The sequence below is a fragment of the Elgaria multicarinata genome, chromosome 15, assembly GCF_023053635.1.
Source record: "Elgaria multicarinata webbii isolate HBS135686 ecotype San Diego chromosome 15, rElgMul1.1.pri, whole genome shotgun sequence".
NCBI lineage: Eukaryota > Metazoa > Chordata > Lepidosauria > Squamata > Anguidae > Elgaria > Elgaria multicarinata.
The window spans coordinates 11692662-11711578 of record NC_086185.1 but is presented as its reverse complement, the minus strand read 5'-3'; positions in this window follow the sequence as shown (position 1 = coordinate 11711578).

Here is an 18917-nt window from a genome sequence, read left to right as displayed (position 1 = left end):
TCATGTGGCCCATCCAGGCAGAGTTGGTGGTGATGGTGGTGGTGATGGCAGCCATCGCAGACACTCCCTTATCCCCTGGATAAAGGTCTCTTTTGTCATGTCTAACCCTACTGCCCCTGTTTTGGGAGAAGATGTTTCAGGTAATCAATCAGAATCAGATCCAGATCTAGAAGACGCAGCGCTAGACACCAGCCAGTCTGTGCCAGTGGGGGAGGAAGCTCTCACGGGAGATTCCCCAGCTGAGAGTCAGCCCTCTCCAGAGCTTATCTCCTCAAGGCCAAGTCCTACACACTCAGTGGGAAGTGAGCTTTCTTCCAGGGGAGAGCGCCCCGACAAGCTAGCTGATGCTTGGGACCGCCGGATGCTCAAACGCACCTGGCGGAAGGAAGGCGTGAGAAAGTCAGTTCGATTACACCAGAACTTGCCTCTGCACCAGGCTCTCTGAAGTTATGAGCATTTGAGAAGTGCTTTCCTATTCTTCTTGAGCAGACAATTGTCCTGCTTAGTTTGCATAGTTTTGCCTAGGGGGAAGTTTCCAAGAGGTTAGACTCTCTCCAGGTAGAAGAGTTGTTTGTTGCTTAATAAAAGCTTTGTCGATTACTTAGCAAACCTTGTCATTTGCCTCCCGTCGAAAGCAGGAGTGTTCTGAGAAACACAACATCTTTCCCCGCCTTCAGGTATTAGTCTTGACAGAAACCCAGAATGGATTCACAGCCCTGCTGAAATTGGAGCCCTGACTGTGAGAGATGAATCTGCACAGACATCCTGCTTTATTAAAAACTCTGTGCTGAAATTAGAATAAAAGTAGGAATAACAAAGGGAGTGGACAGTGTGCCTCTGATTCTGACAATATCAGGAATGCTATAGCCTGGTAATAGTGAGGAATGAGGAGAAGGCATCCCATGGAAAGGGTACAGCCGTCTTCCCTGCTGTGAGATGATTGTTCCACCTAATTTCAAAATGGCAGGGCCAAATGCTGAAATAGCATCTCTACCCACAAAGGTCAGTGGTATTGATAGCGTCTGCCTCCTCCTGGCAAGTTCATCAATGAGCAAATTCCAGTGATAGTTTTCAATTGTCCTCAGCCTGGCTCTTAACTGTTGTTGTTTTTGTTGTTTTTGTTTTTAAAATGGGAGATGTGTCTCTAATGAGGCTGAAAGATAGATTGGAAACAAAGACATCAGTGCTATATCCAGCTTCGTTCCTTTTTTTGGCCAGAGAATTGAAAGAAGGGGTTAATATTAGAGCTGTGAACAAATGGCCGCTCACAATTCTCTGTTTGTGGGGCAGAGAAATTGCAGGGACAATTTCACCAAATTTCTCCAGGGAACAGAGCAAGTCTCCAACAATTTCTTGCAGGTAAAGGCTCAGCACAGGCAGGGGGTCGTAGCACATCTTTCTTTTTCCCTAAATATGTTTTTTTTTTAGGTGGGTTGGGAAGTTCTGTAGTACCACTGCAACTAGCACCAACCTCAACTGTGTTGGCATTTTGCATCCTCCACAACACCCAACAATAAGCATCATTCAAACACATTAGATGAGGGAGAAATTGTAACCACAAAATGCAACCATTTTTTTTAAAAAAAATGGAGAAGGAAATTTTGAGGAAATCTTACCAATTTCTAGGGGGTAAGAAAAGAAAAATGTCAGGACTTTTCTGAGGGGAAAAAGTGTTCTGTGAATTTTTTGCTCAGCTCTAGATGTCATTCCTTGGGGTTCACAACCTTCCCCAGGGTCTTCCAAATGTTAACTTTCTGAGGGGGTATTGCAGATACATCTTGTCTCTAATGTACATGTTGATGATAGGATTCATTTACTGCAAGCCCTGTAATGCAAGAAATGGAGGAGAGTGTTGCATGCAGATCCAGGGAAGAGGTAGCCAAAATCTAACCTCCAATTTCCTGAGAATTCCCTTTCCCCATGAAAGAGGTTTCCATTTTTCAGCCTCATTCTCAGGGCATTTGATAATTTCTTTTGAATTTCTTTTGCTCAATTCAAGGTGTGCAGTATCCAAAGTCAGCCAAGTTATTTTGAAACATGAAGCAGAAAACCCCATGAGTGCACCCCTCCATCCCTGGCAGTAGAAATACAATTAAAAAAACAAAGTAATTAAGTTACAATTAGCTGTCCTTTCAGGACACCCAAAATCGGCTGCCTGAGGCAACTACAACACTCTGTCTCATGGTAGGGCCAGACCTTCTACCAGGGACTTGCGGAGAGATAGGAATCCCCTTGTTTTCTACAATCTAGCTAGCCTTAGGATCTCTATCACCTACCATGTGACTTCCTGCTCCTCCCCTTCCTACTTTTCTCCCCCCTTTCCTCTGTTGCTTTAAGGACATGGTGTACTCTCTTTCCCTCTTCTCAGCCGGTGTTATGGAACAAAAAATAAACTGTACAAGCTCTGTCTTGAAACTATACGCTGTGTCTGCATTATATGCAAGAATACTTGTGAGTCAAGCTGTTCTTTCTTCACTAAAAGAAATGTGTGGTCTCTTCTTTTTGAGTCTTGTGTGTGCACGTGGTCGTGATAAATGCTCATTCCATTTCATAGAATCATAGAACAGTAGAGTTGGAAGGGGCCTATAAGGCCATCGAGTCCAACCCTCAGTTCAATGCAGGAATCCACCCTAAAGCATCCCTGACCATCCCACAGGCACACACAAGACTCAAAAAGAAGAGACCGCACATTTCTTTTAGTGAAGAAAGAACAGCTTGACTCACAAGTCATCTTGCATATAATGCAGACATAGCACATAGTTGCCCATTTTACTCTGCTAACTGCCTTTCTAAGAAGAGGCAGCAAATTATTTATTTAACTTACTTATTACATTTATATACCGCCCCATAGTCGAAGCTCTCTGGGCGGTGTATAGAAGTTAAAAACAGTGAACATTAAAAAGTATACAAAATTTTAAACCGTCAAAAATATATATTAAAAAACAACAGTATAAAACAACACTATCCATTTGAAACAACAACAGTTCTGGGGTCCATTAAAAAACAAACAAACTTAGCATATGTTGTTAAATGCTGTTAAATGCCTGGGAGAAGAGAAAAGTCTTGATCTGGAGCCGAAAAGATAACAATGTTGGCGTCAGGCGAGTGTCGCGGGGAGATCATTCCATAACTGGGGGTGGGGGCACCACAGAAAAGGCCCTGTTCCTTGTTGCCATGTAAATAGCATATAAACCCATCAGATAGCAAGGGGATTTATCTTACCTAGTATGCCACTCCCCCTCCTAATAAAGAGGACTGCACTACATGCTGTGGTAAATTATTAGTACTCTAAACCAACTCCAAACTGTGAGAGACGTACATGCTATGTGGAAATTGACATTTAGAAAGCACCCTCCCACCTAAGAATGGATGCATCTGACAATTTGGTTTCTTTCAGTTTGTCATGTCTCCAATCTTATGTTCAGTCCATTTCTAAAATTGAGGTTGTTTTTTTAAAAAAAAATGCATAAAAATTGTACACATTTTTGTGTTCATGTCTTGTTATTCATATGTTTTTGCATGCAATGATGCCCAATACACACATTTTTGCAAGCGATTTTCTGAGTGTAAATAATTGTTAACCTTATTTTCACTAATGTGCACTTCCCCCCAATATACACATTTTAATGCATTTTTTTTATTATTCAAAAACTCCATTGCAAAATTAGGAGATGCCTGAATTTTAGAGTTTTGTTTTCTGTATTGGTTAGAAACTGGGAAATTGTTTGCATTAGAAATGTGAACCATTTTTCATGCAAACAAATACCACCCCATGTCCTCTCCACCCAGATGAGGCCTCTGCAATGCCCTTTGAAGATCTCTGAAAATAACCATATATTCAATCATGATTATATGCATTTCTTGTAAAGTCTCAGAGTGGACAAAGGATTAATCTGATCACAATCTTTGTAGTGCATATAGCTAGGCCAAGGACAATTCCCCAGGACTGCTTTAGCCTCTGGGTTAAATAGCAGCACTACTATAAACAAGACTGAGTAGTGGGGATATAGTGGGAGAACCCCAAACAAAATACAGAAGAATCTCCCTTTGTTTTCTGAAACTGTTTCTCCGGGTAACTGAATGATCAATTCTTAGCACACTCAATGCAGATGAAAATTGAGTTAAGCTTCTTAATTTACTGATGGGGTGGGGGGTGTCTTACATTTGGACCACGCTGTTCCCTCATAAAATCTGATTAATGTGTTATTATTTTCATTTGCATCATGTTAAAATGCAAAATGTCGGATCATGGCAGACTTCTGGAAGATAACCACTCCTGATATTGGGTGCCTGTTCATTCCCCACCCCTGTTTTCGAATTCTAAGCTTGACAATCACAAGTTCACTGACTCTAGATTTGAAACTTGATTTCCTGGGCCTGGCAGCATTAGCATTCAGCTGTGGGGATGTAAGATAATAGTATTAAAAGCAACCTTCCATCCTGTTGTCATGGATGCAACACAACCCAATATTGGGAGCCGTACACCGCTAGAACATTATGCAATCTCATTTTTATCTACCGATTTTAATTTAATTACAGCGGAAATTCTTTCCCCAAATATCAAATCTGCATTTATTTATTTTTCCTCCTCCTTTTCTCTCTCTTTTACTGGCATTCAAACTGTTAGCATTGTGGAGGACTAAAGCTCTTTGTCCGATGTTCTATTTCTTCATATTATAAATGTCTGTCAGTATTCGTTATGAGATTGTTGGTACCGACTAGCCATGAACCATGCCACTTTTGTGATAGAATGCATCTTATTTATTCATTTATTTATTTATTTTTAAAAAATGAATGCTAAAGGAATTCATTTGTACTTCCTTTTCATGGCCTACCTGAAGCTACTTGCATAAATAACTGACGGAAGATGATTGTTTGAAGAATTAAGGTGAATTTCAAGATTTTTGGGGTAGGGAGGGTAGAATATTACTATTTTTATCATCTTCCACTTATCAGGTAATAGAAACTGGTTTATTTTTGTATGAAATTCATAAGATTAAGCATTCCCATCTTGTCAGCATAGGTAACTCTTTTTTTCCAGGCTACCTCCTACTCCTGTTAGTGAAAATAATGAATGTGTTCATTTTTGTGTCATCCAGTATGGCAACGTTAGAGGAAATCGTCAGGCAGGCATTATTTGAGCCCACATGAAGCAAATGTGGAAATGCGCATATCATTCTGTTAATGTTGTAGGAGTTGTGTGTAAATTTAGCCCATGCCACACTGCTGAGACTGTTAGCACATCTCTTGAACAGCTGCATGGCATGCTACTATGGTCATTAGCAAATATTCACTGGAGGGCAGAAGCCATGAGAGCCCATGGGCACATTTGAGTGGTGGCGATTGCTGGCTCAAGTCTGCATGTTGGTTACTTAGTGATTGTGGCATCAAGTGGTGACTTGCATGTGTGAATGCTCCATCACATATCAAACTCTCCTGATAGAACTTCCATCAGTGGAGGCTGTTTGCTCTGATTCCAGTGGTCCTGGGAATCTATTCTGGGTTTCAGTCAAGACCAGGAAGAACTCTAAAGAAGTTCAAGGTGCTGAATCATAACCCCAAAATAGGCTCAGTACCTTGGATAACTCCTTTGGAGTTCTGACTGAAACCCAGAATGGATTCACATAATCCATAATCAGATGTACTGCTGTGTTCAGGTATTGAAGGATACAAACAAGTGTTCAGCTCCTGTAGTCAAGTTCAGCCACAGCAAGGGTTGGGTTCCAGGATAGTCAATACAAACTCAGTTATCTGTTAGAAGCAAGGTCAGGTACCAAATAGAAAAGCTTTCCTCAACTTGGTGTCCTTCAGAAGTGTTGGAATGGGGGATGCTGGAAGTTGTATTCCAACTCATCTGGAGGGCAACAGATTGTGGAACATTGAGTTAGAGGAATCAAGGAACTGACAGTACCATGGAGAGCTCCAAGAAGGCCTCAGCTGAAAGCCAAGCAAACTCAGCTTGTATGTCTCTCCAGCAACTGGCAGACTGAGTCTTAAATAGGACTTGGGCTTCCTAGAGGCTGCTAGCTCCTCCCACACTAGCCTTCTCCCTTAAAGGGACCATGCCTACTTTTGAAGACTTTGGCTGTGATGGCATGGAAGCAACTGGGATTTGGTATGGTGTCTTCAGAACTGGGATCTGAGGATGCCAATATTACCTCCTCTAGAAGCGGGGTGGGAGGAGGTTGTCTTTGGGTCTCTTCTGGAGCTGAGCCATAAGGGACATTGATGGGAACTTCCATGGCCACACTGTCTTCTGGTCTGAGAAGTCTATATCAGAGGCTTCCCCTTCCAAGGAGGTGGAAATGGAACCCTGGCTATGACATTATATGAGCTGGAGGCTCCACCTCATCCTGGGTTTCAGTGAAGCCCTGATCTAGATACTGTAGGTGTTTACATGCACTTTATTGAGTAGTCTGGCCACTGCAGCAGTGGTCCCGAAGCTTCTGCCTTTCTCACTTTTTCCTCTGCTCCCATGTCTCTTGGGGCTTCTAAAGAGGGCTCCAAGAACTGGCCAGAAACCTAGGCAACTGGTGTAGGGACCTCTGATCTTGAGACAGGGAGATCTCTGTCAGATACCTCTTCAGGGTGCTGGCAATGTGGGAGTTCTGCTGTGGATCACGCTCCTTCTCTGAGATGGTCGCAGTTTCCTGACATGAACACAACGTTTCTCAACTGACATGCTGTATTTTCAGCCATGAGTCTTTAGTTATGAGAAATCATGTACATGCATGTATGAACTGGCCATAGGAGGGACATCTGCATTTCAATCTAGAGTCCCATGCGTGCTCTGATGCAATCGAGTTGCTGAGAGTAGGCTTTTCTCGCGAATTGCATATTGCCATGGGTCATGTCAAAATGATACCATCTGGGCTGCTCTCTGGGGAATGTGGTCCATTTCACACAAGAACATTGTGCTTGGATTTCTAAGAAAATGCACCATCTGCCCCCCTCCAGATCACAAAGGTTTGCCCTAGATGGTGACCTCAGTTCTCATTGAGGTGGTGAGTGTGTGCATCATCTGTACTACTTCAGAATGCAGGTGTGGGGGTTGTCTTCCTGAATCTGTGATACATGAATTGATCAACTGACTAACTAAATAGATAAATAAATAAGGCTTTCAGTTCTCACTTCCTCCAAATGGCCTCCAGTAGACTAGACGGACCTTTGGTCTGATCCAGTAGGGCTCTTCTTATGTTGTCAAGATCCTGCTTCCTTCAAAAGGAGGGCAAATCAAGCCTTTCCTATGGTCATACTTTCAATTTTATATCTATGCTTTCAATTCTTTTCTTTAAGTGCATGCTGTTTTCTGGTAAGCATATTGAATTTTGATTCTTTATTTATTACAGAGAGAGAGAGACAGCTTTTGCTACCTAAATTCTGTGCACACAGCCCAATTAAACAACTATGAAGGTGCATGCATCAGTCAGCAAAACCAGGCAGAGAACATTATGGAGTGAAAATTAAAGAAGCAAAACATCAGAGGGTCTACTGTATATGCCTGCTGTTAGACTCTCAAGCATGGAGAACAGGATACACTTCCATGGATGGATAGCTTTCCTTATTAAAAAAACCCAGTAGGACGCACAGTAGGGGAACGTACTAAAACAAGGCTTTGTAGTAATTTCCTTGAAAGAAATTTCCCAAGATAGCAAGCTGAAAAGCTTTTAATCTTACAGCTGGCTTATAGAGGGAGTTTTGCTGTAGGTGGTAGGGGGAAAAAAAGTCCATTTGATTACAGCTGATCAGGTAGAGACAGTCCGAAAAATTCATGCACTTTTGTTCCCCAAGAGAATTTGAATTTCCGCTAATACTACGACTACTATAATAAGAAGAAATAACGTTGAAAAAGAACCTCTGTCTGAATGCCCTTAAAGATATCAGAGAAGACTTTGCAGAGGGGTTGGAGCAGGCGGGTGCGTGGGGAGACGGCTCTTCTTGTTTGAGTTAAAGATTCGTGTTAAGAGCCAGATGAAATCTCTTTGCAAAATGATGGACGTCCATGGCAGCATTTACCGCCTTTTTAGACTTTTAACTCATTCCGCAGGATGACCTAGATGTTTCTGCAGGTGAATGCAAAAGACAATGCCATCTCATTTCTCCTGTCATTCCTGCCTTCTGATTTTCTCCGTTATAATGGCACTATAAATAGCACCCTCTTAAGCAATGTAAGTCGCCCAATTTAGCCGTCTTCGTTTTGAAAAGGATATTGGAAATACTGCCCAGGAACATTTGCAGATTCAAAAGAAATGGAATCAAAGAGCTTGTCCTGTAGTATTAACATAGGTCTGCCTTATACATTGCTCACATTGGTGCTCATGAACGTGGCTAATTCAGTCGTAAAATTAACATTTGCCTAACACCCCACCCCCAAAGAAAAAGGAAAAGGAAATTATGAACCAGAATGATGTGTGTTTTAGCCAGTTAGTAGATTGAAACAAGCTTTGGGTGGGTGACGTGGAAGTTTAAACAGATGATATGATTGAGAAAATGTCAGAGATGTCCCTTTGGCATTTTTGGGATTCTCCTTTCTGCGCTTCTTTGAACGGGATCTCAACTATTGCCTTTGTCATAAGAGAGATGATGAGCTATTAGGGATGTTAGAGGAATCCATTTGGGGAGGGTGGGAGGTTCCACTCACTGAGCTTTCATTAGCTCAACCCCCCAGATTTCAGCTCAATCCTTCGGAAGCTGACCATCTCGATCTCCATCAAGCCACCTCTCAGATTCTTCTTCTTCTTCTTCTTCTTCTTCTTCTTCTTCTTCTTCTTCTTCTTCTTCTTCTTCTTCTTCTTCTTCTTCTCCTCCTCCTCCTCCTCCTCCTCCTCCTCCTCCTCCTCCTCCGTCTTCTTCTTCCTCTTCTTCTTCTTCTTCTTCTTCTTCTTCTTCTTCTTCTTCTTCTTCTTCTTTTTCTTCTTCTTCTTCTTCCTCTTCCTCCTCCTCCTCCTCCTCCTCTTCCTCTTCCTCTTCCTCTTCCTCCTCTTCTTTTTCCTCCTCCTCCTCTTCATATTATTTTCCATATATACAAATTTGCACAAATTACAGCTGAAATTTGCACAAATCACACATTTCTTTGCCAGCTGGCCCAACTTGATCTGCATCAAGTTGGGCCACTTTGAGGATTTTCTGGATTTGGGGGAGGAAAAAAATGCAAGAATACAAATTTGTGCAAATTGTGCATATTGCTGCTGCATTTTGCACACATTTCTACACATATATTTGTTTTTTATATATAAAAAGGAAGAATTTCCTGGATTTCTAAAAAAAACCCCACAGCTCAGTTCACCAAAGAAAAGTGTGTTTAAGGGTCCCATGGGAATCCAGTGAGCATCATAAGGGCTGGTTTTCTTGGCAGTGGACATCTGTATGAGAAGTAGAGAGTTCAGCTGCTGGCTGTATTAGCTACCTGCACCACTAAGCGTATTTTAGCTTAAACTCCTTACTGCCAAGTAACTAAAGCCTTAGGAGGGGCATTTTATCCTTTAAGAACTGAGTGGAAATCAGCTAGTGATTGATGGTTGAGGGCAGGGCTGGGGAAGGGCGTGGCCATCAGGTGAACCCCACTCAGACTTGCAGCATTTTATAGTTAAGATCATGGTGGTTCTTAGTTTTTTACTATATCTATGGCCCCAAAGTATGGCGGGCATAAAGGGCTCTTTATGGCTGCTGTAGTTTATGGCCAGAGCAATAGTAAAAACAGAGAGCTGCTGTGATCTTAACTATAAAACGTGACTGGGCTCTCTGGAAGGAGGACATGATTTAGAAGTAAGTCTCAGCAGTGGGCAGCAGGGGGTGGGCAGCAAGTGGTGAGCGTGGTGGGGGCAGCAGGCAGTGGGGATGGCACAGGGGTGGTGGTATGGTAGTGGCATGGCAGTGGCAGGAGCTGAGTGGGGAAGGTGGGGAGGGGGAAGGAGAGTGAAATTAGTCCAATGAAAGTGAGTCCAGGGTGGGGTGGGAAGCCCAGTGCCTCTTTGAATTGGCCCAACGCACCCCGATGCTTTGGTACCAATCTGCTTCGGCCTCGGGTCAACCCAGCACCAACTTGGATCTGGGCCAATGTGGACTGAATCAGCCTACCTCTCCTCAGTTTCAGGGATTCAGCTTGAGATGGTGCACAGCCCCATTAAAATCTGCATGTGCAAAATTAAATCTATCTGTGCACATTTAAAGATAGTTACTAGGTTTTATTTAAATTTCACAGGAGGCAAAGGCAGCTAATTAATATCTCATCCAAACCATCTCAAATGAACTAAATGCATTCCAAACCAATGGATCATTCCTTCCTCCTTAGCTTAATTGCCATACAAGGAAAGTTTTTTTGGGTATGAATAATAATAACAACAACAACAACAACAACAACAACAACAACAACAACAACACATTAATATACTGCTTACAACGTTTTGAAGCTACCTCTAAGCAGTTAACCCTTCCCTCCCCAGTTACAACCCCCCTTGAACACACACACACACCGGCATGGCAATTAAGTAGTGATGTGCTACCAGGAAAAGTTGAGCTCACCAAAATTCCCCAAATCCCATCATAAAGCTCATTCTGACTTGAATCCATATGAGACTGAAAGCTTTGTTTTGTTTCTTCACCTGAAAATGTGTGCAGACTTTTGTGTGCATTTTGCAAATGTCCTCATCACCATCATCATCTGTTTTATGGTCACCCACCAGACTTTACACATCCAATAGAGTAGGGAGGAATTACATACCCGTTTGAGAAATATGCAACAAAATCCATTCTGGAGAGTCCTTATTCTCGTAGCTTTCAGAAAGAATTTAGCAAAAGCCTTGACTTTGTCTCAGTCCCCTGTGGCCCTGAAGCAATGAAGGAGTGCATTAATTCGTAATCTGGTTTCAAGCAATAATTTCTCTCTAATCTCTAATTTTGCAAATGGTTACATACTGTTGAACTCATTTATTTATTTATTTTTGATCCATGAATCACATTGCACACTCGGAAATGTATGACTCGAAAAGTGCGAACTGGGTAAATTCAGATCAAAAATGATCTGAAATCAAATTCTCAGACACCTTTACGATTAAACTGAAGAAAACAAGCAGCCACCTCCCATTGGCATCAATGGTGCTCTGGGAAATAGATCTGGGAGCTGGTAAATAGATCCAGGCCCAGGTCTAGCAATTGGGGCTGTGCACGCCCTCCCCGAACTACTTCGGATCCCAATCTGGATCGGGCCTGAACAGGTTCTGATCGATCTGGTCCTCCCCCAACCTGCTCCAGAACCAGATCCGGAGTGAGATCTGGAGGTCCAGATTGATATTCGGATGCCATTTTGCCACCCTTCTCCACTTATTTGCCTCTGTGGTGGACGGCGGAGGCAGGTAAGTGGGGAAGGGGGACAAAACGGGGTCCAAATAAGCCCCCTCCCCCTTACCTGGCTATGGCGTCTGCTGCTGCATGAACCACGGCAGCAGACGGCGGAGCCAGGTAACCCCCTCCACTTACCTGGGTCCACCGCCGTTGCCTCACAGACTGCAGCAGCAATGGAGCCAGGTAAGCTCCCTCCCCTTCCCCCTCCCCCCTCCCCCCTCCCCCTTCCCTGGTGTTGTCATCCATCATCCGCCGTGGTCCATGCAGCAGCTTCAACTGCTGCCCAGGCCTAAGGCTGGAACCACGGCCTATTTCCAGCCTTAGGCCTGGGTAGCAGTTGAAGCTGCTGCACGGACCATGGCAGATGACAGAGCCAGGTAAGCCCCCCCTCCCCCCTTCCCCACTTACCTTGCTCTGCCACCGTCACCACATGGACCATGGCAGTGGTAGATGGGGGAGCCAGGTAAGCCCCCCTCCCCACTTACCTGGCTCCAAAGCTTTGGAACAGTCCAAATCACTTCAGACCATTCCAAACCGCTTCAGGCTGATCTGGACCTCCCCAAATCTGCTTAGGGGTCTGGATCAACCTGCTCCGCTTCGGATCCGGGATCTGTAAAGGAGCGGAGCATACCCCTACTAGCAGTGCTCCTGCTGATGAGAGGCTTACCAGCATAGGAGAAGGCCCAGTCCCATGGAATCACCCAACTCTGGAGCCAGCGTTTATCCCCATGTCCACTCAGGGGGTGGGGAAAGATTTCCTGCTCCATCAGCAGGGAACATCCTATGACGTAAAATCACCTTGAAGAAAAGACTGGACACTGAAGGAGGAAGAGCTAAAATCCGGTGCCACCATGTTATTCTCCAACTACCACCACCCTGCCACCTCCATCACCCCTGATCTTCTGACCTCCTCCTTTGGTTTGCATAGGAATTTTATGCATCTCAGAACTGAATAACTTACAACAGCAGCGGGCAATGTCTTTGCATGCTAAGCATTAAGCATTCCAATCTTTCCTTCGGCAAGGTTTCCGCGAGTATTGTATAGACTTACATGGGGAGACAGTTAGAAAAGGTTTAGATTACGGTCGTCCCCTCCCCACCCTTTGCAACAGATTGTTAGCTCATGTTTTTTCACAATGTGATGGGGTGCGGCTGGTGGCCCTCGTCAGCCCCAGCTACGCTCACGAGAGCTGAGAGCGTTTTCAGCACCTCGTGAGCCCGAATAGCCCCCACAGCCGAGAAACGCTCTCCGTGTTGAGAATATCTCATGTCGGCCACCAAGGGCTGAGAACAGGAAGCAAACAGGCTTTATAATGCGTTTCACATTGAAATAATTAAAGGGAATTGTTGCTGCAGGGAAATGTGTCTTTAAAAATTAACCCTGATTTTTTCACTGACACATTTCATTTATTTTCAGGCGTTTTCCTTGGCGTTTCCCTCCTTTCCTATTTGATCAAGTCTAATAACGGGAAAAGAAAGAAAGAAAGAAAGAAAGAAAGAAAGAAAGAAAGAAAGAGAGTCAGAATTGGGAGGAAGAGGAAATTTATTTATTTATTTATTTATTTATTTATTTATTTATTTATAATATTTACATCCCGCCCTATACCATCCCTGCAATGTTTACTTGGACGAGGAGATTTTTGCGAGGACTGTGCTCATGACTTTGGGTAAGTGGCTGAACTCTGGATTGAGGATCCAGATTGCCCACATACTCCCAGAATGAGGATGTGAGTCAGGAGCTGGGTTTAAGGGTCACAAATATGCACCGCCTCAGGCTGAATCCCCAAATCCCACCTCGGCCCGAATACGAGTTAGTACTGGCGTGGCCTGAGGCATCCTGGCATGAAGTGGATTGGGTCCAAAGCATGCCAGGATGCCTTGGGCTGATTCAGACTAGTGGCGGGTGCCCAGGACCCCACAAGTGGCGGGGGGGACACACACCTCGCTTCAGATTCACTTCCGAAACAAGGCAACCCAGCCCCAAAGCCCTCCAAGCCAAATCAGGGCTCTTTTGGAGGCTCCAAAACAGCCTCCGAAGTGAGTTGGGGAGGGGCTGTGCACAGCCCTAACAAATAATAGCAAAGTTTTGCAATGCTGATTTAGCTGTTCCTTTTGAGCATCCCTAACCTGGGGGAGAAGGCAGGGAGTGCACACCTTCTCCAGGGAAAGAAGAATTTCTCATCAGTTTCTCACAGGTAGGGCTCACCATTGGCAGAGGCTGTAACACAGCATCTTCTTTTTTCATAAAGGTTTTTGGGGATTTTGTGCTGCAACAGCATCAACTGTGTTGGGAGGTTGGCCCCCATTTTGCACCCGGGACAATCCAGCTGTGAGGGGTGTGTGTGTTTTGTGTCCTGCTGCAGGGTAGAGGTGGAGCCAATGCTGAGCCAAAATTCCTGAAAGCTTTCTTCCTCCAGGAACGAGTCTTCCGTTCTGCTGCCTCATTCCCAAAGTGCTTTACAATTCATTTCTGTGGTGTCTTTGACCTTACCCAATCACCGCGAGGCAACCGATGGAGTCATGTGTGTGTTTTCTTTCTATTACACGTCTCTCCATTGCTCTGCAGCCTCCCAGGTTGCCTGCACTTTCTGATCTGAAAAGCCCCTGTGGCAGAAATGACCTCAGGAGGCCTTCCCCTGGGCATTCATTTAAGTGTGGGAAGCTGAGGAGGCTACAATGAAAAACAGGACACTCACACACACTCCTCAACCACCTCCTTAGTAAGGAAAGGAGGCACAGGGAACCCAAACCCATGAGAATTTCTCCAACATTTCCTCACCAATGAATTTCTTCTTGAAAACAATGTCTTCTCTATGAAATTGAATGAGAATGGTACGGGGAAAATAAGGGAGGAATTTTCCACACCACATTATTTTGACCTATAGAATCATAGAATCGTAGAGTTGGAAGGGGCCTATAAGACCATCGCGTCCAACCCCTTGCTCAGTGCAGGAATCACCTGTTCAAACCAATCCAGTACTACAAGGCTTACAGTTTATACTGTCTAACTCCTATATTCAAAGAAAGCCCCCCCCCCAATCAGTGCATGGGACTGATTTTCATGCTTCAAAACAATCTACCTTCCACAATCTGGAACCTTCCAAACGTGTTGGACTACACATCACGAAAGTATACATTGTAGAGCTTGTGCACAGTGTCTAATGCAAAAGGAACCTTTAAGGGTTTTTTTGGGGGGGGGTTAAAAGAGATTCCCTTCCCTCCCTCTTTGTGAACAATTTGCTATGTTATTTGTTGTGTGACTGTGTTGTTGCAAAGCACACAGCCACAATATGCTGTGAAAACACAGGAGCTTCCAGTGATAAGTTCTTTCTATAGATGTCTTCCCCATCTTGGTACCTTCCAGATGTTTGGGACCAGCTTCCATCAGCCCCAGGTAGGATTGGTCAGGAATGCTGAGACTTGTCATCCAAACATCTGGAGGGCAGCAGGTGATTGGAAGAGATTCCTGACAAACCTATGCCCTGATTGGAAGCTAGAACTGTCAATCACAAAACTAACCCCTTTCCTCGTCCCCTTTCCAACTTGTTCTTGATGCTTCAGGAGGACCCAAATTTGCTTTGGGGTGATTCAGAAGACCTTTGCTTCACTTTGGACAAATTTTCGATCTTCTGTGAATCAGCCCAATTCATCATGGGATTTGGGATTTATCTGAAACCAATCCAGATCCTATATTCTAGTTTTTTGCTTATGAACTGAGAACATTCTTCACCAAGTCAGAAATCTAAGCAAGTGAGCAAGTTGACTTTAAAGCTAACTAAACACAACATTTCTACCCACATTCACCATTTTGTTCCTTGCAGAATGTTAAAGTCTCTGAAGTCAACATGGGTGTTCGGTGATGTTTATTTCATTTCAGGATTTACATGACATGATCCTTAATTTAGTATATCTAATATTAGACAGTCATAGTCTTGTGCAATAAGAAATACTGAAATTCTTTCCTACTTGTTTGATCAAAATTTGGGAAATCCAACATAGAGAAGTTTGGTTTCTCTGCATTTCTCTTTGATCATTCTTCTTTAGACAATCAAATATTGCAATGTGTATTTAATGAGAGCCAAAAAAGAGAGAAAGGCTTTGGCAAAAGACTTGTGAATCTGCATTATTCTTCCTTTAATCCTTTGATGTTATTTTAGCTGTCTGGAATTTTTTAAAGGAAAAACAAACAAACCAGGCACACCTTACTGTCTGTCAACACTGAGTTGAAATCATTTTTTATAGCTAAAAGGTTGTGAGTTTACCAAATGTGCTTCCCTAAGGAATCTGTAAATAGTATGTTAGATGTAGCATAATACTAATTTATGACATAGAAACAGGTACTTCTAGCTTGATTAAAATATATAAATGAGAAATAGAGTTATATTCATTCCATTCCTTAAAAATCCTAACTACACATACATACTGATACATACATACATACATACATACATACATACATACTACATACATACTACACATACTGCTTTCATCGCCAGCTGAAGACCTTTCTATTCTCTCAATATTTTAACACTTAATTTTAACTTAAATTTAAATCTTACTGTTTTAACTCTGTATTTTAATCTTATATCAATTTTGCTGTGTGGTTTTATCCTGGTTGTGCTTTTTATACTGTATTTTGTAATTGTGCTTTTAACCTGTTGGTTGTTTTATTGTGGTTTTAATTTTTGTGAACCGCCCAAAGAGCTTCGGCTATTGGGCGGTATAAAAACGTAATAAATAAATAAATAAATAAAACTTAAAAGCTCCAAGTAGGAATGGGGTGAGAAATTAATTGGGTTCACCTTTTAATGTGGACTTACAAATTCCTAATTCCCAAACCTGTAGGTGAACTAGAATTCAATTCACAAATTTGTTTAACATGCATACAATGGGAAAATGTGTGCACAAAATGCAGGCATTAGGAAAACATGCACACAAAATTGTGTATATCGTGGAAGGTAGCATGCACAAAAATGCATTCTATTAGAGAAAATAGCTTGGGGGGAGGGGAAATGCATATATTTGGGGGAAAACATGTAAAAAACTATATTTATTATCATCATCACTTTATTACGATCCATAGATCCATCAAGGACAAAACTCAGACATAAAACGTAGGACAAATTAAAACTATTATCAACTTTCATCTAATACACAAAGAGCTCTAATCCTGGTCGCCTCTATAAGAAATTTAGCAACAGCCAAAGTCACTTTTGGGGACTTGTCTTCTAGTAGGAACTTAGTATAGAATTTTTCTGAACTTCTGGGCAGTTTACACAGCAATGGGGGTAATTATAGAACAACAAGCCTGATTATAAAAGCTACAAGACAGAAAAATATGCTCCATCATCTCCACTTCCATATTCCTACAGGGGCACCATCTTTCCTGATATGGGGCACCAGCAAATCTGCCCCAATGTAATTCAGTAGAGTAAACATTACATCTGGCCTTAGAGAAAGCACTGTGGTATTTAGCCACTGACAGGTTCTTTAGGTAATCAGCCAGATGAAAAGGCCTGACATAATGGACATACATTGCACCGGGAGAGCAGGAAACATATAAAAACTAAACTATATATATTAGAAGAAATGTGCATTGAAAGATGTATGAACATGCAGATTTTATTGGGATGGGGTGCAGGATCACAAACTGATGTGGAAATGGGACAGGATGAATTAACATTTGGAAAGATGAGAAACTGAGCAGAATTATACTTGACAGATTATGGTATCCTTCTGGGATGACTGTCCAAGTTGGGAGTGGGGGATACTGCATTGCATTGGTTCCGCTCCTACTTGACAGGCCAACTCCAGAAGGTGGTGCTTGGGAGACATTGCTCAGCCCTGTGGATTCTCCAGTATGGGGTTCTGTAGGGGTCCGTCTCGTCCCCCATGCTGTTCAATATCTACATGAAACCGTTGAGTGTGGTCATCCGGAGTTTTGGAGTGTGTTGTCATCAGTATGCTGATGACAAGCAGCTCTATTTCTCCTTTTCATCTTCATCAGGTGAGGCTGTGTATGTGCTGAACCAGTGCTAGAACACATGATTTGCATTAAAATTAAAAGTTCCAGGCTGAAAGCACAGCATCCCCAGGTACGGCTTAGAGAGACCTCTGTCTGAAACCCTGGTGAGTGGCTGCCAGTCAGTATATACCAGGGATGGCAACCTGGTATCCTCCAGATATTTTGGAGTACAAATCCCATAAGTCCCAATCAGCATGCTCAAAGGTCAGGAATTATGGGAGTTGTAGGCCAAAACATCTGGAGGTAACTAGATCCCTCCTCCTGGTAGAACCAATATTGAGCAGGATGGACCATTGGTAGCTTGCTATGTTCCTATTTAAATCAGTCCTTTATATAGAATAAAGGTTGCTAACAGGACCATGGTAACGAGTCCATTTTACATAGAATCATAGAATAGGAGAGTTGGAAGGGGCCTACAAGGCCATCAAGTCCAACACCCTGCTCAATGCAGGAATCCACCCTAAAGCATCCCTGACAGATGCTTGTCCAGCTGCCTCTTGAAGGCCTCTAGTGTGGGAGAGGCCACAACCTCCCTAGGTAACTGATTCCATTGTTGTACTGCTCTAACAGTTAGGACGTTTTTCCTGATGTCTGGCAGGAATCTGGCTTCCTTTAACTTGAGCCCATTATTCCGTGTCCTGCACTCTGGGAGGATTGAGAAGAGATCCTGGCCCTCCTCTGTGTGACAACTTTTTAAGTATTTGAAGAGTGCTATCATGTCTCCCCTCAATCTTCTCTTCTCCAGACTAAACATGCCCAGTCTGTCCTGAAAGATCTGCAGTGCTTTCCAAGCTCAATGGAAGTGTGAACCTTTAAAGCCCTAAACAGCTTAAACCCTGGCTAAATATATTCCTGAAGGAGGCTATCAGTGGCTTTTTGTCCTGATGGCTCTATGCTATCCCCAGTATCAGAGGCAGCATGCCTCAATATTGACACCATTTGCTAGGGAACATGGGTGGGAGGGTGCTATTGCACATGTGTCTTGCTCTGTTGGTCCCTGGTCAACAGCTGATTGGCCACTGCTGGACTGGATGAACTCTTGGTCTAATCCAACATGGCTCTTCTTGTGTTCTTATCTAAGGGACCGCCTGTCTCTGTATGAACCTGCCTGAGTATTAAGCTCTCTCGGAGATGCAGTTTTGAGGGCACCATTACACTCAGTGGTGCTTTTGTCAGGCACACATCAAAGGGCTTTCTCCTGTGTCGCCTCCAAACTATGGAACATGCTCCCTCAAGAACTGCAATATACATCACACCTATGCCAGTTCTCTTGGCCTTTAGAATGGGTACAAAGATGCATCTTTTCCATTCGACATTTTAAAATGTGGAGTTTTAATATTTACAGTTTTAAATTTTCTTAGATTTTTTTTATTGTTGCAGAGATTTGTGTGTGTGTGTGTGTGTGTGTGTGTGTGTGTATTTTAGCAGATAACGCAGATTATAAATGTTCAAAACAAACAAACCACAAAGTCTGCAGTCCTGCTTTATCTTGAAGAGAAGCCACAAGCACACCCTTTGCATGCAGAATGGGGCACTTTCAAATTCTGGTATC